The sequence below is a fragment of the Blennius ocellaris genome, assembly GCF_963422515.1.
Source record: "Blennius ocellaris genome assembly, chromosome: 10".
NCBI classification, from domain to species: Eukaryota; Metazoa; Chordata; class Actinopteri; order Blenniiformes; family Blenniidae; genus Blennius; species Blennius ocellaris.
Genome location: NC_137659.1, coordinates 29,152,313 through 29,173,235, shown reverse-complemented (window position 1 = coordinate 29,173,235; position 20,923 = coordinate 29,152,313).

Genomic DNA, 20,923 nt, shown 5'->3' with positions numbered 1-20,923 from the left:
CCCTCTTCCTCTGGTTGTTACCTCCCGTTGTGAAACAGGCTGGAGTTACCCCTCTTCCTCTGGTTGTTACCTCCTGTTGTGAAACAGGTTGGAGTTACCCCTATTCCTCTGGTTGTTACCTCCCGTTGTGAAACAGGCTGGAGTTACCCCTCTTCCTCTGGTTGTTACCTCCCGTTGTGAAACAGGCTGGAGTTACCCCTCTTCCTCTGGTTGTTACCTCCTGTTGTGAAACAGGTTGGAGTTACCCCTCTTCCTCTGGTTGTTTCCTCCTGTTGTGAAACAGGCTGGAGTTACCCCTCTTCCTCTGGTTGTTACCTCCCGTTGTGAAACAGGTTGGAGTTACCCCTCTTCCTCTGGTTGTTACCTCCTGTTGTGAAACAGGTTGGAGTTACCCCTCTTCCTCTGGTTGTTACCTCCTGTTGTGAAACAGGCTGGAGTTACACCTCTTCCTCTGGTTGTTACCTCCTGTTGTGAAACAGGCTGGAGTTACCCCTCTTCCTCTGGTTGTTACCTCCTGTTGTGAAACAGGTTGGAGTTACCCCTCTTCCTCTGGTTGTTACCTCCTGTTGTGAAACAGGTTGGAGTTACCCCTCTTCCTCTGGTTGGAGTTACCCCTCTTCCTCTGGTTGTTACCTCCTGTTGTGAAACAGGTTGGAGTTACCCCTCTTCCTCTGGTTGTTACCCCTCTTCCTCTGGTTGTTACCTCCTGTTGTGAAACAGGTTGGAGTTACCCCTCATCCTCTGGTTGTTACCTCCCATTGTGAAACAGGTTGGAGTTACCCCTCTTCCTCTGGTTGTTACCCCTCTTCCTCTGGTTGTTACCTCCTGTTGTGAAACAGGTTGGAGTTACCCCTCTTCCTCTGGTTGTTACCTCCTGTTGTGAAACAGGTTGGAGTTACCCCTCTTCCTCTGGTTGTTACCTCCTGTTGTGAAACAGGTTGGAGTTACCCCTCTTCCTCTGGTTGTTACCTCCTGTTGTGAAACAGGTTGGAGTTACCCCTCTTCCTCTGGTTGTTACCTCCCGTTGTGAAACAGGTTGGAGTTACCCCTCTTCCTCTGGTTGGAGTTACCCCTCTTCCTCTGGTTGTTACCTCCTGTTGTGAAACAGGTTGGAGTTACCCCTCTTCCTCTGGTTGTTACCTCCCGTTGTGAAACAGGCTGGAGTTACCCCTCTTCCTCTGGTTGTTACCTCCTGTTGTGAAACAGGTTGGAGTTACCCCTATTCCTCTGGTTGTTACCTCCCGTTGTGAAACAGGCTGGAGTTACCCCTCTTCCTCTGGTTGTTACCTCCCGTTGTGAAACAGGCTGGAGTTACCCCTCTTCCTCTGGTTGTTACCTCCTGTTGTGAAACAGGTTGGAGTTACCCCTCTTCCTCTGGTTGTTACCTCCTGTTGTGAAACAGACTGGAGTTACCCCTCTTCCTCTGGTTGTTACCTCCTGTTGTGAAACAGGCTGGAGGTACCCCTCTTCCTCTGTTTGTTACCTCCTGTTGTGAAACAGGCTGGAGTTACCCCTCTTCCTCTGGTTGTTACCTCCCGTTGTGAAACAGGTTGGAGTTACCCCTCTTCCTCTGGTTGTTACCTCCTGTTGTGAAACAGACTGGAGTTACCCCTCTTCCTCTGGTTGTTACCTCCTGTTGTGAAACAGGTTGGAGTTACCCCTCTTCCTCTGGTTGTTACCTCCCGTTGTGAAACAGACTGGAGTTACCCCTCTTCCTCTGGTTGTTACCTCCCGTTGTGAAACAGACTGGAGTTACCCCTCTTCCTCTGGTTGTTACCTCCTGTTGTGAAACAGGTTGGAGTTACCCCTCTTCCTCTGGTTGTTACCTCCCGTTGTGAAACAGGTTGGAGTTACCCCTCTTCCTCTGGTTGTTACCTCCCGTTGTGAAACAGACTGGAGTTACCCCTCTTCCTCTGGTTGTTACCTCCTGTTGTGAAACAGATTGGAGTTACCCCTCTTCCTCTGGTTGTTACCTCCCGTTGTGAAACAGGCTGGAGTTACCCCTCTTCCTCTGGTTGTTACCTCCCGTTGTGAAACAGGCTGGAGTTACCCCTCTTCCTCTGGTTGTTACCTCCCGTTGTGAAACAGGTTGGAGTTACCCCTCTTCCTCTGGTTGTTACCTCCTGTTGTGAAACAGGTTGGAGTTACCCCTCTTCCTCTGGTTGTTACCTCCTGTTGTGAAACAGGCTGGAGTTACACCTCTTCCTCTGGTTGTTACCTCCTGTTGTGAAACAGGCTGGAGTTACCCCTCTTCCTCTGGTTGTTACCTCCTGTTGTGAAACAGGTTGGAGTTACCCCTCTTCCTCTGGTTGTTACCTCCTGTTGTGAAACAGGTTGGAGTTACCCCTCTTCCTCTGGTTGGAGTTACCCCTCTTCCTGTGGTTGTTACCTCCTGTTGTGAAACAGGTTGGAGTTACCCCTCTTCCTCTGGTTGTTACCCCTCTTCCTCTGGTTGTTACCTCCTATTGTGAAACAGGTTGGAGTTACCCCTCATCCTCTGGTTGTTACCTCCCATTGTGAAACAGGTTGGAGTTACCCCTCTTCCTCTGGTTGTTACCCCTCTTCCTCTGGTTGTTACCTCCTGTTGTGAAACAGGTTGGAGTTACCCCTCTTCCTCTGGTTGTTACCTCCTGTTGTGAAACAGGTTGGAGTTACCCCTCTTCCTCTGGTTGTTACCTCCTGTTGTGAAACAGGTTGGAGTTACCCCTCTTCCTCTGGTTGTTACCTCCCGTTGTGAAACAGGTTGGAGTTACCCCTCTTCCTCTGGTTGGAGTTACCCCTCTTCCTCTGGTTGTTACCTCCTGTTGTGAAACAGGTTGGAGTTACCCCTATTCCTCTGGTTGTTACCTCCTGTTGTGAAACAGGTTGGAGTTACCCCTCTTCCTCTGGTTGTTACCTCCTGTTGTGAAACAGGCTGGAGTTACCCCTCTTCCTCTGGTTGTTTCCTCCCGTTGTGAAACAGGTTGGAGTTACCCCTCTTCCTCTGGTTGGAGTTACCCCTCTTCCTCTGGTTGTTACCTCCCGTTGTGAAACAGGTTGGAGTTACCCCTCTTCCTCTGGTTGTTACCTCCCGTTGTGAAACAGGTTGGAGTTACCCCTCTTCCTCTGGTTGTTACCTCCCGTTGTGAAACAGACTGGAGTTACCCCTCTTCCTCTGGTTGTTACCTCCTGTTGTGAAACAGATTGGAGTTACCCCTCTTCCTCTGGTTGTTACCTCCCGTTGTGAAACAGGCTGGAGTTACCCCTCTTCCTCTGGTTGTTACCTCCCGTTGTGAAACAGGCTGGAGTTACCCCTCTTCCTCTGGTTGTTACCTCCCGTTGTGAAACAGGTTGGAGTTACCCCTCTTCCTCTGGTTGTTACCTCCTGTTGTGAAACAGGTTGGAGTTACCCCTCTTCCTCTGGTTGTTACCTCCTGTTGTGAAACAGGCTGGAGTTACACCTCTTCCTCTGGTTGTTACCTCCTGTTGTGAAACAGGCTGGAGTTACCCCTCTTCCTCTGGTTGTTACCTCCTGTTGTGAAACAGGTTGGAGTTACCCCTCTTCCTCTGGTTGTTACCTCCTGTTGTGAAACAGGTTGGAGTTACCCCTCTTCCTCTGGTTGGAGTTACCCCTCTTCCTCTGGTTGTTACCTCCTGTTGTGAAACAGGTTGGAGTTACCCCTCTTCCTCTGGTTGTTACCCCTCTTCCTCTGGTTGTTACCTCCTATTGTGAAACAGGTTGGAGTTACCCCTCATCCTCTGGTTGTTACCTCCCATTGTGAAACAGGTTGGAGTTACCCCTCTTCCTCTGGTTGTTACCCCTCTTCCTCTGGTTGTTACCTCCTGTTGTGAAACAGGTTGGAGTTACCCCTCTTCCTCTGGTTGTTACCTCCTGTTGTGAAACAGGTTGGAGTTACCCCTCTTCCTCTGGTTGTTACCTCCTGTTGTGAAACAGGTTGGAGTTACCCCTCTTCCTCTGGTTGTTACCTCCCGTTGTGAAACAGGTTGGAGTTACCCCTCTTCCTCTGGTTGGAGTTACCCCTCTTCCTCTGGTTGTTACCTCCGGTTGTGAAACAGGTTGGAGTTACCCCTATTCCTCTGGTTGTTACCTCCTGTTGTGAAACAGGTTGGAGTTACCCCTCTTCCTCTGGTTGTTACCTCCTGTTGTGAAACAGGCTGGAGTTACCCCTCTTCCTCTGGTTGTTTCCTCCCGTTGTGAAACAGGTTGGAGTTACCCCTCTTCCTCTGGTTGTTACCTCCCGTTGTGAAACAGGCTGGAGTTACCCCTCTTCCTCTGGTTGTTACCTCCTGTTGTGAAACAGGTTGGAGTTACCCCTCTTCCTCTGGTTGTTACCTCCTGTTGTGAAACAGGGTGGAGTTACCCCTCTTCCTCTGGTTGTTACCTCCCGTTGTGAAACAGGTTGGAGTTACCCCTCTTCCTCTGGTTGTTACCTCCCGTTGTGAAACAGGGTGGAGTTACCCCTCTTCCTCTGGTTGTTACCTCCCGTTGTGAAACAGGTTGGAGTTACCCCTCTTCCTCTGGTTGTTACCTCCTGTTGTGAAACAGGTTGGAGTTACCCCTCTTCCTCTGGTTGTTACCTCCTGTTGTGAAACAGGCTGGAGTTACCCCTCTTCCTCTGGTTGTTACCTCCTGTTGTGAAACAGGTTGGAGTTACCCCTCTTCCTCTGGTTGTTACCTCCCGTTGTGAAACAGGTTGGAGTTACCCCTCTTCCTCTGGTTGTTACCTCCTGTTGTGAAACAGGTTGGAGTTACCCCTCTTCCTCTGGTTGTTACCTCCTGTTGTGAAACAGGTTGGAGTTACCCCTCTTCCTCTGGTTGTTACCTCCTGTTGTGAAACAGGTTGGAGTTACCCCTCTTCCTCTGGTTGTTACCTCCCGTTGTGAAACAGGTTGGAGTTACCCCTCTTCCTCTGGTTGGAGTTACCCCTCTTCCTCTGGTTGTTACCTCCTGTTGTGAAACAGGTTGGAGTTACCCCTATTCCTCTGGTTGTTACCTCCCGTTGTGAAACAGGTTGGAGTTACCCCTCTTCCTCTGGTTGGAGTTACCTCCTGTTGTGAAACGGAAAACCCCGCATTTCCCTCAACTCGGTGTTAATTGATGTGGGGTAATCGATAAACCTGCTTTGTGAAACGGACCTCAGGTTCTACTATTTACATCTCGGTCAGGGAAACAACCGTGGTTTAGAAAGGGAGGACATATGGCGACTTCCTATATATGGTGACATGCTTTCAATAATGTGTGATTCCTGGTCACCTGACCATGTGACCATCTGATCATCTGACCATGTGACGACTGATCACTTGACCACACTCAAAAAAAAATGAAGCCAAAAACATAGACTTTATGTATTTTAATTACATGTACATTTTCCATGTAATTTCACCAACTAAGTTAAAAGTAAAATTTCACATTAAATGCAATGTTTGTATCATGTATTGTTAATGTAGATAGCATAATTTTTTATGAAATGCAAGTTCAATTAAAGCTGCAAGCAGCATTGGTCGGGACCTCGAGACTGCCCGTCGGGGGGGTGGCTATGAACGGTTCAAAATATTTGCTTAAATATTAAAAAAAAAAAAAAAAAAATTTTTTATGACTTTTATTTTGAAAAAAACTGCGTCAAAACCAGCTAATTAGCTAGTGATTTGTGATCGCAGAAACTCCATTAGGCTACCTACCAAATTTCGGCTCAATCAGACAATGTTTCCTCGCATGCTAACAGGCATGCTAAGCCGCAAGCTAGCCGAGCTGCCTAAAAATGTCTGTTGGGTGCTCCCCAGATGGCCCCGATCCTGAATCTGGTCTTACTTCAATTCTAGTGTAAAAGACACAGCACTTATGGCACAATAAAGGTTTTTCAAAAACTTCCACCTACATGAATTATATGGCCTCAGGCCAGGCCTCCTACGGAGGTCAGTGTGTGACATGAGAGTGACCTGGTGGAGTGCCGGGCCTAGGAGGCCCGGCCTTTGTCGGCAGTGTGCGAAGGTGTGAATGATGCAATAAAGGTTTTTCACAAACTTCCACCGACATGAATGTGAGGGCCTCAGGCCAGGTCTCGTACAGGTTTTGCATGTCCTCATGACAGGAGAACATGAGACATGAGAGTGAGGTCAGGTCACATAAGAGTAACCTGACCTGAGAATGACTGCTGAGGTCACTCTCAGGTCACACTGCAGGATATGACAGGCTGTCAATCACACAGCAGTGATGAGCCTGAAGCTACAGGAAGCTGCCCATATATGGAGTGATGCACTGACCAATCACAGTGGAGAATTTCACAGCTGCGCCGAGCGCGGACACTCTGACGGCAGAGTGAGCCAGAGAGGATTATATTAGAAGATTTTGCGAACAACTGCTCTTAATCTATACTTATCGGGGGAGTATGTGGATAAAAATACCATACTTTTGTAGGAATTTTTGTCCTCTTTAATAGTGTGTGGGTTTGGAAGCAGTCAGAGGTAAACTTTGGACACCAGGGGGCGCTGTTTGGCAGGAACGGCAGATTTGGCTCCATCCGCTATAGTGTTAAGATTTCGGACGAGAAAAATTTTACTGTGTCGCTTTAACTCGTCATTCTGGGGACTTGTTTTGGAATTTTCCCCACATATGTTACATCCTCTTGTTCGGCAGGGTCTCGTGTACTTGGCGATGCCCTCGGTTTGTGGCTGAGAGTCACGGTTTGCAAACAGTTAAGAGTAGTTCGGGGAGTTGTAAATCGTTGATTTTCGGCGAGAATTTTCCGTTTCCCCATGTTAATGGATGACAGGAGCCAAAATGCCGATTAGGGGGTGGGGAGCTTGGACGGCTAATAAAAATTAAACTGGACTAGGTAAGAAAATTTCCCTCTAGAGTTCAGTAGTAAACAATCTCCTCTATTTTTGTATATCTCAATTTAACCGATGCGACCTTCGCCCTATGAGGAGTTAAATTTTCCGTTTCTGCCTTTTTTTCCCTTTTTTGGGCGAATACCTTACATTGAAAGGCAAATAGCCGGCTTCCTGTTGGAGTTAGATCAAAAGTTAGAGCGCGTGAGTCGTAGGGGTCGAGTAGACGAAGAAGTTTCGTATTCGCTGTTTTTCTCTACGACATTCTTACGGACCGTGGCGGGTGATTGCAATTTTCTAGGTGGCGCTAGAGAGCCATTTTTGGATTTTTTGGGAATTATTTGACGTGAGATTGTGGAGTGCCACACTTTTGACGAGTCTCCCAAATTTGGTGAGTTTTTGAGCGTGTTTAGGGGGTTCGGAGGGCCCGCACTTTTGGCGACGACGAAATCCAAAAGAGACCTGCCGTTGGCTGGGCCTAGGGCCCACCCGTTGGCGAGGTCCCTAATTAAAGTGAACGCAAGTGTTTACATAAACTTAATGTGTCCATTTAATTAATACGAATAAAGTTAAGATGCTTTTTTACATAAACCTTATGAGCTCGTTCAATAATTACATACAAGGATAGCGTAAATTTTCACCTAAACCTTAAGTCTTGATTAAAGTTAATGTTACCTTTTACTGAAACATTGTGTTGCCTATTCAATCATTACATATAAAGATAAGGGGACATTTTACATAAACCTTATGTGTTTAAGGAACCCACACACAAATTCTGAAAAACTTAAAACTTTATTGTGAACATAACAGTACTTGAATATAAAAGCCAATGGCTTCAATGCCATAAAATCATTAACAAAGTGCAATATTCAAAACATGAGCTTCAAAATGAGAACTAAGTAATATTTGTTTTAAAACACAAACATTCAAATGAAAAACAAATTTAAACATCTCTTTTCTCAGAACATTACACTTTTATAGTTTTTATAAACTTTTTTTTTAATCTTCCAGAACCATAACATTTTAACTTACAAAAAAAAAAAATCACACTTTAAAATCCTTACAAAACACATCAGACTTTTAGAATCTTACCATAAACACACTTGAACAACATTACAAAAACATCAGACTTTTAGAATCTTACCATAAACACACTTGAACAACATTACAAAAACATCAGACTTTTAGAATCTTACCATAAACACACTTGAACAACATTACAAAAACATCAGACTTTTAGAATCTTACCATAAACACACTTGAACAACATTACAAAAACATCAGACTTTTAGAATCTTACCATAAACACACTTGAACAACATTACAAAAACATCAGACTTTTAGAATCTTACCATAAACACACTTGAACAACATTACAAAAACATCAGACTTTTAGAATCTTACCATAAACACACTTGAACAACATTACAAAAACATCAGACTTTTAGAATCTTACCATAAACACACTTGAACAACATTACAAAAACATCAGACTTTTAGAATCTTACCATAAACACACTTGAACAACATTACAAAAACATCAGACTTTTAGAATCTTACCATAAACACACTTGAACAACATTACAAAAACATCAGACTTTTAGAATCTTACCATAAACACACTTGAACAACATTACAAAAACATCAGACTTTTAGAATCTTACCATAAACACACTTGAACAACATTACAAAAACATCAGACTTTTAGAATCTTACCATAAACACACTTGAACAACATTACAAAAACATCAGACTTTTAGAATCTTACCATAAACACACTTGAACAACATTACAAAAACATCAGACTTTTAGAATCTTACCATAAACACACTTGAACAACATTACAAAAACATCAGACTTTTAGCACAAAAAATGTTCCAATGAGCCAAAATGAGGCTGGTTCAACTGTCCAGCCCTGGACTTGTGAGTTCTTACTGGAGCATTTGGATCTTCAGTGTTTGGACCTTTGGGGACAGTTTGTTTCCATCCCAGGTCATCAGCACTTTTTGGAGGAACTCAAATGTGTATTTGAGCTCCTCAACTCAGGTTGAGTGTGGAAATGAGACCAAAAAGCATAGCGAATCCGAAAGAAATGCTCCTCAGATTGCTCAAGAGGTCCAGACCCTCGACCACCACTCCAGCGGCCTCTGGCTCATCCTCTTCTTCACCACCTTTGTGGCAAATACATAAATCCTGTTAGAGTTATGACGTTTTCTTTGACCTCCGAACTGTGACGCTTCCTGCATGGACTTATTCAAACTGTTAAAATGGCGGCGGACTGTTTTGTTATTGAGCTGTAGATGATGGACAAATACCGAAATGCATCATGGGTACCGTAGTTTGTTCTGTCTGTGTGAAGGTCCGCCAATAGGAGAGCACGTTGCTTACGCCTCCTTCCAGCGGTGGCCAATGGGAAGAGGGGATTTACAGCAGCGCGTGTTTTATATAGGGACGCTCCGGCTGCCTGACTCTCTCTGTTTTTTCCTCCTCGTGCTGTGCTCAACTGTTTCATCCTTGGCTGTTTTCCTTCGCGTTTATCGGCTAAGTATAAGACTAATCTTTGTTAGGCCAGTATTTCTGTCTTTTATAATAAATTACTGTGTTAATCCAATCTCAAGGTTTGTTGAACTATATTTAAAGTTCACCGCTGCTTCCCTTAACCAAGAGATCTGTCCTCTCTTCTGTGCGGGTGAAAGACAAAAGGACAAAATGGCGCCACGAACACGATTTTTAACGGAAGGGAAGTTTGGACGAATTGGTCCGGCGAGTGAAAAACAATTTTTTTCTGAACGTAATACTGAGCCGCCCGGGTTAAATTGAAAGGTGAGCAGTTTCCTGTTTAACCGAATAACTGTACATTGGACACGATAAATTGGCTCTGTGGTACGTGAAGTTGAACGCCGTTTGATATTGCTAAATTTTATAGAATTAACGGTAAATATGTTAAAGTTCAAAAACTTGAGAGTGGAATACGCAGTTTTTTATGTATACCAGGTGTCAAAGACACGCTGAGGAAGGCCTGGGGCCTTTGGATCTATCAAATCCTAAACATATAACCGGTTCGGGGAACCTTAAACAGAGATTTTAAAGTCTCGTGAAATAATTTCAGTTCCTTGAACTATAAATAAGGACCTGAAGGTCGCTGTAGTCAAAGTTTAAAGAAAAAACTATAAGGGTGAAAGGCCCGCAAAGTTTGGAGTTTTACCACTTGCAAACTTTGCCCCGCGTCCGGGACGCGTTACATTAGGAAGCGCTATTTAAGGGAAACTGCAGTCATTTTTTAAATATTTTGTAAGCATGAAGAGATTGTGTGAGTGGTTTGTATGTATTGTGCGTTTGCATCAGGCTTATGTTCTGGTAAAATACACAATTGTGTGGGTGATACTGTGAGTTGATATAGTTGTGTTGTTGTTTTATCATAAGTGGAAAAAGTAGTTTTCAATCCGAGAATAACACTGTGAATGACTGTGTGAATGAAAAGTGTCCGAATTGAAACACTAGATGACTGATAAACCTTACGGTGCGGTTATTCTAGTGGAGTAAAGACAGCCTTTTATTTGAGATCTTTAGGCAGTTTGAAGTGAGACATTTCTCAGCTTTGAAACTGAAAAAGTGGCATTTTAAAGTATAAAAAAAAAAAAAAAATGGATGCTGTGTGCTTTGTTATCTCCATGTGCTTGAGTAGGAGAAAAAGGGATAAAGACACAGGATAAGGGAAGACGTAAAGCAGAAACCCCCTCTTCATGTAGAAAGTGGTTTAAGTAAAAGGACGAGAAATAGAAAGTGGTTTAAGTAAAAGAACGAGAAATAGAAATGTGATTTATATTGAAGGAGAAGAGGAAGTGTGTTTTGAAGGAAAAGTATGTTATTTTGTTGGCTATTATGGAAAGAAAGGAACAAGGCAGGTAGAAAAAGTTAGCCCAGCAAATGAGAGTAAAGAGTATTGGTATTGTGGAAAGATGGGATAGTTAGTATGAGAATGAAGGAAAAAAGTGAAGAATTTGAAATGAATTTGAGGGACATTTTAGCGGCATGTGATGAATTTGAATGCCTCTAACTGTCTCTCTGTCTCCAAGAACCAGGGCTTGTCCACAGACAACCCCCGCAGCAACATTGGTACAGTTGCTATTGTAATGAACTCCTTTGTTCTTTGCAGACAAGCAGACTTGAGCTGCAAAAGCAGGAATTCGATTCCTAAACAAGTAATGGCAAGACACCCTGCTATTAACCTCAGATGGACTTAAAACATCGCTGTCCACTTAACAAGTACACTTGTATTAAATTTTGTGCACAATTTTGTCAGACACATAGGTACGTTGAAACACTAGTAAGGATTCAGTATGACTTACACATAGTCATATAAATATACATTCACATACAGTGCTCATTGAGGTGACCCCCCTTCAACTATTTTAATTACCAACCCTGTGTCTCACTAACATTAACTGGGACACAAGTAGTTATTTAACATCATGCCAGTGTTATTGTGGTTTTTCTGAATTGTTTCATAACCTGAAGGATTGTTTTGTAGTACTATAGTATAGCAGAGATAGATTGTACCGACAAGGCCTAATTGTTTACCAGGTGTCCAGATGATACCACATGAATGAATTAATATATGAACTTTCTTATCTGTAGACTGAACATGTGTGCCCTCAGAATCATTTGTCGACACTGCTTCTGAGGCCACAGGGGGAATGTTGGGATTACACAGGATCACAGAAGGATTGTTAATTTGGATTGTTAATTTTAGCAGAAAAAATCTCCATTTGTCATGAGACGCAGCCATGACATGAAAAAAGACTCAGGAATGTAATTGTCTATCGCACCTAGTAGGGGGTTGGAGAGGCTTTGCAGGATCTCCTTCCCCCTTCCTCTTTTCTCTGTTTACAACGTGTAATTAAGACTGCTTCAGCTAGCAGACTTTTCACACCTCTGGATGCACTCGTGTCACAGGGGGTCCTGGGAGCCTCGCTCAGAGGAGGTGAGTTACAGCAGTTCAACTCACCCAGCGTTAACAACTAATACTTTTAACCAACTAACAACTTTTAAACCAGCGACCTCCACTCCTCAACTTTGCTGACCCTACCATGAGGGTCAGACCTCCCACATCCAGAGACCAGCGATCCAGAGTCTGCTTTCCAGGGAACCGACCGGTTCTTCCAAGACGGGACCAAGAAAAGACATCTCATATAACTTCTTTGTGTTTTCCTCAAACAAGCAGGAAAACCGTCATAGCTTGGAGCCACCAGGTCTTCAGTCTGGAGTGGACCAACTCGGAGCTGTAAAGGACAGCTCCTGAAACACCAACTTCATCTTCTTCTCCTCAGCCTGCAGAACCAGCAGCCACAGTTAGCAGGAGCTGCTAACTAAAGGAGAAGACACCAGTTTCCCTCCAGCAAGACGACAACTGAACTGCTTTAAGGCAGTGGTAACAATTGGGGTTTAATTGAGATTAGTTAAACTTGATGACATGCATAGAACTGTTTAACTTTCATGAAAATGTGTTAATTCTGTTACAGTGATCGCATTCTTTTGATAATGATATTAGGAGCAGATAATAATGTGTAAACCAACGTTGACTCTGCCACAGACACAGGGTCTGCATGCTTATCTGTTTTACTAACTGGTTAATTCACAATCTTACACATATATCAAAGACAACATCACACTGCGACTGAACACCAGCTGATGACTTATGACGTTTTACAAGATAAATCGCATTTACATAAACTTATTCTAGAAATGGTCCTTTAGCAAAGACACATAGGAAGCAGATGCTACGGCTAAGCTTCTATTGTTCCATTGTCATCAACACATGGTGGAGACCAAGGACAGTTCTCCTGCTCTCTGAGAACTGCCATTTGAAATGTAGTATTTTGTGATCCACCATCTTGTTTTGTACTTCCATGACACAACTCACACAAATGCTCCTTTCAATTCTCTTGTCTCCACACACACACACACACACACACACACACACACACACACACACACACACACACACACACACACACACACACACACACACACACACACACACATGGTGTATGCAATCCCTTTGAAATAGAGATAACTCCTCAGCAGACGGCCCCGCCAAACCACATCAAAAAAGGGGTAATAAAAGCTGGGTGGGATTGTAAACAACACCAGCTATTTACAAGATAAAAGGAGAATGCCTGTAAATGGTGACACTTCCTGCTCACAGCAGGTGAGGAAGGACACTTGAGTCTTCCCCCATCTCTGGAGAATTTTTTGTAATGTTTACAGGAATCCAAGGTGATGGAGTCCATTCTGAGTGACGGAGAAGACATCACACGCCGTGAGGGTCGGAGGACATCGAGCGTGGTGCCATCTTCATTACTGCACCAAGGCAGATTCATCCGACAGAGAGATCATCGTTCCTGACAACGACTAGGAATTCAACGACCAGGAGGGGCCAAATGACAACGAGGGAGCATCCTACGCAGAATCGACACCAGGAGGAAATCATCGCGACGACACCGACGACGAAAGATCCCCAGGGGTGCACTGCAGCAACCCCTGACGATTAAAGAGAAAACATTGTTAGGTTCAAGCCGGTCAGAAGATCGCAAAACATTGTACAACACAAAGATCCAAGGAGCAGCACTGATATAGAAAGACGGAAAGAATTAATCAAGAATTCATCTTCACAGAAGAACAGAGGATGAAGTGGCTGAAAAAAAACTGTTTGAAGGTTCTGGTCAAAGCCAGAGGTCCTGTATGTGTGAATCATGGAAATGTTTATGTAGATTGATACTTACATTACTAATTGTCTTATCATCCTGGTTTTTGTACATGTCACTGCCATCCCGCAGGTGAAGGTATTAGTTCTTTAACGAATGTAAATCAAGTAAACACACTTGCATCAGCCACACGCTAAAATCACCAACTTCAAATAGTGAATCAATAGAAATTAAGGTAGATCTAACTAACAACCATACTACTTTTCCCCCTGTTTTCCCTAAAGGTAATTTTGGAGTGTGTTGGAATTTCCTTCTATGGGAATTGAGAGATAAGGGAGATGTAGCTTTCCCAATAAAATTGTGTGATTACCTCTGCCAAAATAAAATAGGAGCTAAAGCTTGGATCTCTCCAGCAGCAAAACGTGTAGGAATTAGGACCATTACTCAAGTTAAAGAAGTAAATGATTATTTCAAAATAACCGGAATTTTAGGTGATATAAATAATTAGTTGCTAATGGCAGAGCAGGCTTCTAAAATCTCCCAGGACACAATTAAAGGTTTATGTTTGTGTATGCATGCTTGACCTCTACTTAAGGTAGTGCCGACTCCAGTAAACTCAAATTGTATAGTCAACTTAATGAATCAAACTATACCTAGTAACACCTGTAAGAAACTTTTCTCATAACTACAATATCTAAACTTAAAAACCCTATTTCATAGCACAGTGGCTAAACAAAACTTCACCTGTATTAAAGTAAATGCTGACAAAGTTGAACACAAATTAGGAACTCTTGATTCAACTTGGTGTGAAAAAAACACTTCAAGTTCCCATTGATTTCACGCCATTAACTAGGTCAGATATATGGTGGTGGTGTGGATCAAATAAAATTTATGATGGACTCCCAAGACAGGCTAGAGGTTTATGTGCATTTGTAACTTTAATTATTCCAGTAAAAGTCCTGCTTTTAAACATAGATCAAATTTCTACTCTAATACAACGCACTGAGGTGCACCAAAAAGTCATTTTCAAACGTCACAAAAGAGATTGGAGAGGAAAATCAGATCCAACTTATATAGATGCGATAGGAGTGCCTGATGAATACAAATTAGTTGATCAAATAGCAGCAGGTTTTGAAAACCTACCAAATATCTCAATGTTTTTCCGGTGACACCTAATAAAAATGTAGACAGGATTAATTATATTCATTATAATGTTCAACGTTTAGGCAATTGGACAGAAATGGGTTTTGCAGCCGTCCACGAACAGCTTCAAGAAACCTCAACTATGGCTTATCCGACCCGCATTGCCGTTGATATGCTCCTGGCTGAAGGAGTATGTGCTATGTTTGGTGATAAGTGTATTTTCATCCCTAATAACACAACAGCAGATGGCACCTTAACTAGGACTCTAGAAGGTTTGCGTACACTCAATATAAAAAAAATTATTATTCATCATCATTCAGGAGTTGATACATTCATGTGGGACGGTTTGGCTGACATGTTTGGTAATTACAAAGCTTTGGTAATGTCTGTGTTGATTTCTATTTGTTGTTGCATTCCATGTATTAGAGAGCTTCTTACTCGTTTGATTAACACTGCCATCTCCCCTGACAAACGGGATGTAGTAAATATGGCATTGTTAACTTCCACAGGTGAACCAGGTCATTTTGATCCAGAAGATGAAACTAATCTGTTCTCTTTTAATGTTTATTTGTGATGTGATAGAATCACATCAAGAGAGCTATTGTTAGAGTTATGACGTTTTCTTTGACCTCCGAACTGTGACGCTTCCTGCATGGACTTATTCAAACTGTTAAAATGGCGGCGGACTGTTTTGTTATTGAGCTGTAGATGATGGACAAATACCGAAATGCATCATGGGTACCGTAGTTTGTTCTGTCTGTGTGAAGGTCCGCCAATAGGAGAGCACGTTGCTTACGCCTCCTTCCAGCGGTGGCCAATGGGAAGAGGGGATTTACAGCAGCGCGTGTTTTATATAGGGACGCTCCGGCTGCCTGACTCTCTCTGTTTTTTCCTCCTCATGCTGAGCCGACGTGTTTCATCCTTGGCTGTTTTCCTTCGCGTTTATCGGCTAAGTATAAGACTAATCTTTGTTAGGCCAGTATTTCTGTCTTTTATAATAAATTACTGTGTTAATCCAATCTCAAGGTTTGTTGAACTATATTTAAAGTTCACCGCTGCTTCCCTTAACCAAGAGATCTGTCCTCTCTTCTGTGCGGGTGAAAGACAAAAGGACAATCCCCACGGTGGTCTGTGCCATCTCTCTCCTGGCTTCCTCACTGTTGATGCTCTATTGTTAAAAAAAAAAAAAAATGAAATAAAGGCAAAATAGAAGTTAAATACTGAAAGCTTACAGTGAAATCTAATACTGACCAGGTCCTCCTTGACAAGTGAGTTGTTGTCCTCGTTGAGGTAGACACACAGACTTCTTATGATGCTGATGATCTTATGATCTCTTGACTTCAATGTTGTCATTCTAAAAAAGAAGGCATAACAAAGGATTATGCATCTGAAATTGAAAACATTTTTCAGGACACTGTCTTATTCCCAGTACAATAATTATGATAGACAACAATATAGGAGGCAGCACATTTATGCATACACAAGGTTTATCAGTATTTGAGCAATTCGATCTGAAATTATTTCCCCCCCCCCCCCAAAAAAAAAGTATGGACAGTTGCATTGTAGCTCTGTTATGGTTCTTCACATAGCAGTTTGTTGATAATTGGACAGTTTTGTCATCCTGCATAATCATGACCAATGTATTTGAAATAAGAACAGTGTCACGGGTATCAGACAGGACCCAAGTGCAGGACTCCGAGGCAGGCTGAGTTCAATCAAGTCTTTATTTACAAGGACAGTACAGACCGACGAGAGATGTCGGTTGCTCCTCGACCTGTAGCGCACAGCGACCTGGACTCCAGACAGTGAAACAGACATAGATGACTAACAGACCAACAGAGAACACAGGCAGGACATATATAGGGCATGGTAATGACAGAAACTGGCTACAGGTGTGGAACAGGACCGCCCAGACCTGTGGCCCACCCACTCTTAAAGGGAGATCCTCAGCCTAGTCCCTGGCAAACAGGTTTATGAAGCATGACAAAGCTTGAGTGTGTACTTGTATTCTTTTGTATCTCATAGAACTGGGAAATAACTGATAAAAAAACCACCATTTAGTGACTTCAGAAAATAAAGACAGTGGTTCATGAAGCCTCATTTGGCCATCACTACTTTTCAACCTATTTCTACCTGTTGGTTATTATTATGTCTACCAAGGACATAATAAAATCATCAGTCAATATTAGTCTGTGAGCAAGATTACGCATTACAAGGAATTTGTTGAAATTTCTATCACAAATCGATATTAGGCCATTGAAGATTCCACAAAATTTTGGAGGTGATCTGGAATTGTTTTTTTTTTTCCTGAGCCCATGTCAACCTTTGGTGGATATCAGAAATCTCTGTTTATCTGTTTATGTTATTATTATTATAGAATACATTTGCTGTCAAATTACAAAAGCAGAAAAAAACCAATTTGGAGGCTAAAAAAAACCAACCAAAACTTCATGGCACTTCAGTAAAAGTCAAAAATCAAATTTGAGATTTTTTCCATGGATAACTCATGTGACTGCTTCAAAATGCATCACAGACAGTTGAATGAAGCAGTGAAGAGACTTCAGAATAGAATGTAGCTCATAAACACAGTACAGTTATCAGTATTAGGATTATAAGACACAGTGCAGCTGCAGCGTTGTCCATTGTGGACGTCTGTTGAGTACGAAGGACAAAGGTACGGATCTTAGATGCTTAGATGCTTACAAACTGTGTTCTTATTAATCAAGTGTTAAAAGTGGCTGGTTGAGACTGGCTCACCATAAATTCCTCATTTTAGTGTATGCAATAAAACTTGAACACAATTCCTTATTTGGTAATGAAGCTCACCAGCAGGACAGCGGTTTGCCTTGTAACACGAGCTACCTCTCTCAGCCCTCGCCCAGCCACACCCAAGAGGGGGAGGGGACTTGGCAGGCGCGTCTTTCAAGTAGCAGCTTTTGTCTTGGCTCTCTCTCTCTCTCTCTCTCTCTCTCTCTCTCTCTCTCGCTCTCTCTCTCTCTCTCGCTCGCGTGTGGTTCAGAAGCAGGATCCATCCGTGGTGAAATGCTCCGAGAACCCGGGAATATTGCTGTATGGCGGGTATTTCTTCTATCTTATGTAATAAACTCCTGTGTTAATCCATTCTCAAGGTTTGTAGGTCTCTAACTCACTGTATATCCTTTTCTCTCTTCTCGGGGAGAAAGCTTGTCCCTCCCTGTCTGTGCGAGACTCGAAGAAGACAACAGGACACAAGGAAATCCTGTTCTATGTCCATAAGCAGTAAACAACCCTATTTAGTCAGAATTAAGTGATTCACATCCATGGACAAATGATGAGGAATGGACAGACATCTCCGTGAAAAAAAAATCTTGACTTTGATTTTTGACTTTTTATGAAGTGCCATGAAGATTTGTTTTTTTTTTTACTCCATTTTTTTTCTTCAGTGGCCCCAATACTCTTCCGTGGTCAAATACTGATGTTTTAATATGTTTCTTTGTGAAGTTATTGTCACACGTGGAACATAAAAAACATCAGAAGGGTTAGGACCACATGAACTAAACCAGTGCTATTGTGATTTGTATAAAACAGTTGAATTCCATTTAAAAGAACTATTTTAAGAATACAGGAACCCTACTCCAAGTGTGAAACTGAAAAAAAGATTTGACTTTATTAATGCAACAATTTGCACTTGCCTTAGCCATCGGAGCCATGAGCAAGCAGACCTTCTTTCCAACAGCTCCTCCTCTGCTGCTGAAGATCTTCATCATGTTCACTGTGTATTTGTCAAGCTGTGCGAAGATCTTGGCTTGAAGCGGCAAAGTTGTTATACGCATGAATTCAGCATTTATGTAAGAGAAAAGATGAAAGATAATACAGCACATGAGATATCTAAACAAGTGATCCAAATATACATGCTTGAAAAAAAAACTATCATCTGAACAGTACATACTTTTGATTGCAAAAGGAGAATAGTTATAATTTATAAGCATTTGAAACTTGTGCAATTGAAATGGCAAACCAAAATAAGAGCTCCATTTACATGAATTAGGTGTTGTGCAGATGTAACATTTTGAAATTTGATAAAATATTCTTAGATATGTGAGTACCACATTTTCAATCCATTGCAGCCTGTAAGAATTCACTATCAACAAATCAAGACAGAAATGTTCCAATTTGATGCAGGCTGCTTCATTGTCATGTAATGTATATCAGAGTGGGCAACCCTGTGCCAACATTGGCCCACCCTCCACACAGGAATCTACTTCACCTAAAATATCTTATATTTTAGTATTATTAGACATTCCTTTTCTTAACCCTTAAAAGCTCTTAGGGACATTTTGTGCCATTTTGATTTTGATTTTCAAACCATTTTGGCTGTGTTCAATGAATAGAGCTCAAACTGTCAGGGTGTAGGGTGAGGTCCCCTTTAAGAGTGGGCGGGCCATAGGTCTGGGCTGTCAGCACCTCACCTGTGGCCACTTTTCTGTAATCACCCTGCCCTATATATGTGCTGTCTGTGTGTTTGTTCAGTGTTGGTTTGTTTGTTAGCGATGTCCCGTCCGTCCGGTCCAGTACTAGTCTTCCATGTCTCGTCTGTCCTGTCCAGTCGTTGGAGTCAAGTCTGCTGTGCTCCTCACGTCAAGGAGCAACCTGTGAATCATCGGTCTGTGCTGTCATTATAATAAAAGACTTGATTGAACCCAGCCTGCCTCCAGAGTCCTGCACTTGGGTCCTGTCCGTATCCGTGACAGAACAAACCAACCATCATGGACCCAGCGGACTCTGGTCACCAGCTGCTAGGAGCAGTTGGTCAGCAGGAGGACCGGCTCACACAACACGACGAGCAGTTGGCTGGTTTAACGGCGGGTCTCCACGACCTTTCACATCGACACACGTCAGTGGAGATTCACCTGAACCAACTCACCGGTCACCTCCAGCAGCTCATCACCCGCCTCTCGGTCCCAGAGGTTCGGGCTGCCGCTGCCGCCGCAGTGCCGCCAGCTGCCGCTGCCGCCGCAGTGCCGCCAGCTGCCGCCGCTGCCGCCCTCGTGATGTCGTCGTCACCGCTCTCAAGCCCTGCGCGCTTCTCGGGGGACTCCGGGGATTCGCGACCCTTCCTGGTCCAGTGTGGTCTCCACTTCGAGATGCAGCCGGGCGCATTTCCAACAGAGAGGTCCAGGGTCGCGTACATCATCTCCCACCTGTCCGGCAGAGCGGAGGCTTGGGCCACCACTGAGTGGAACCACCGATCCCGGCTGTGTGACTCGGTGGACGAGTTCGCAGCCGCGCTGTCTAAGATCTTCGATCGGCGTCCCGGCGGACAGGAGGCGGCTCGAGCGCTGGCAGCGCTGCATCAAGGAAGGAGGTCGGTGATCGATTACGCAATTGAGTTTCGCACCCTCTCCGCAGACTGCGCTTGGAACGATGCGTCACTGCGGGACACCTTCCTCTACGGGCTGGCCAGTCCGGTTCGCGACCAGCTCTTCCTGAGGGATCTCCCCGACGACTTGGACTCCCTCATTGCCCTGGCGGTCAAGATGGAGAATCGCCTGACGGTCCGTGATCGCCTGAGGCAGACTGACCTGCAGGGAGGAGAATCCAGGAGCGCGCGGGAGGAGCACGCCCCTCTCCGCCCCGCCCTCCAGCAGGAGCAGGTCCCGAGTGCTGCACAACCTCCGGAGGAGCCGATGCAGCTTGGCCGCACCAGCATCTCCAAGCAGGAGCGGCATCGGCGCCTGACCAGCGGCCTGTGTTTGCACTGTGGTCAGCACGGGCACAGAGCTGCAGCGTGTCCTCTTAAAGGGACAGGCTCACCTGGGTTAAGGAGGGCTCCGGTGAGTCTTAAGAACTCCTCCACTGCGCCTTTAAGAAGACTCACACCGGCTCAACTGAGGTATGCCGACACCACCTTGGACATTGAGGTTTTCATTGACTCTGGTGCAGATGAGAACTTTATGGACCTTAAGTGGGCTGAGAGACATAATATCCCCACTGAACTGTTATCAGTGCCCTTGAAGGCTTTTGCTTTAGACGGACGCAAAATATTTTCTATTGATAAAAAGACACTTTCTGTTCGGTTATGGTTCGGTCCCTCCCATGTTGAGGATATTTCTTTTCATTTAGGTTTAAGTCCGTCCTACCCAGTTATCCTGGGCCTTCCTTGGTTACGTTTGCACAAGCCCCATATTGACTGGGAGTCGGGGGTTATTTTGAGTTGGGGAGGGGATTGTTCTGAGCATTGTCGGTCAGTGTCGGGAGTTAAGGTA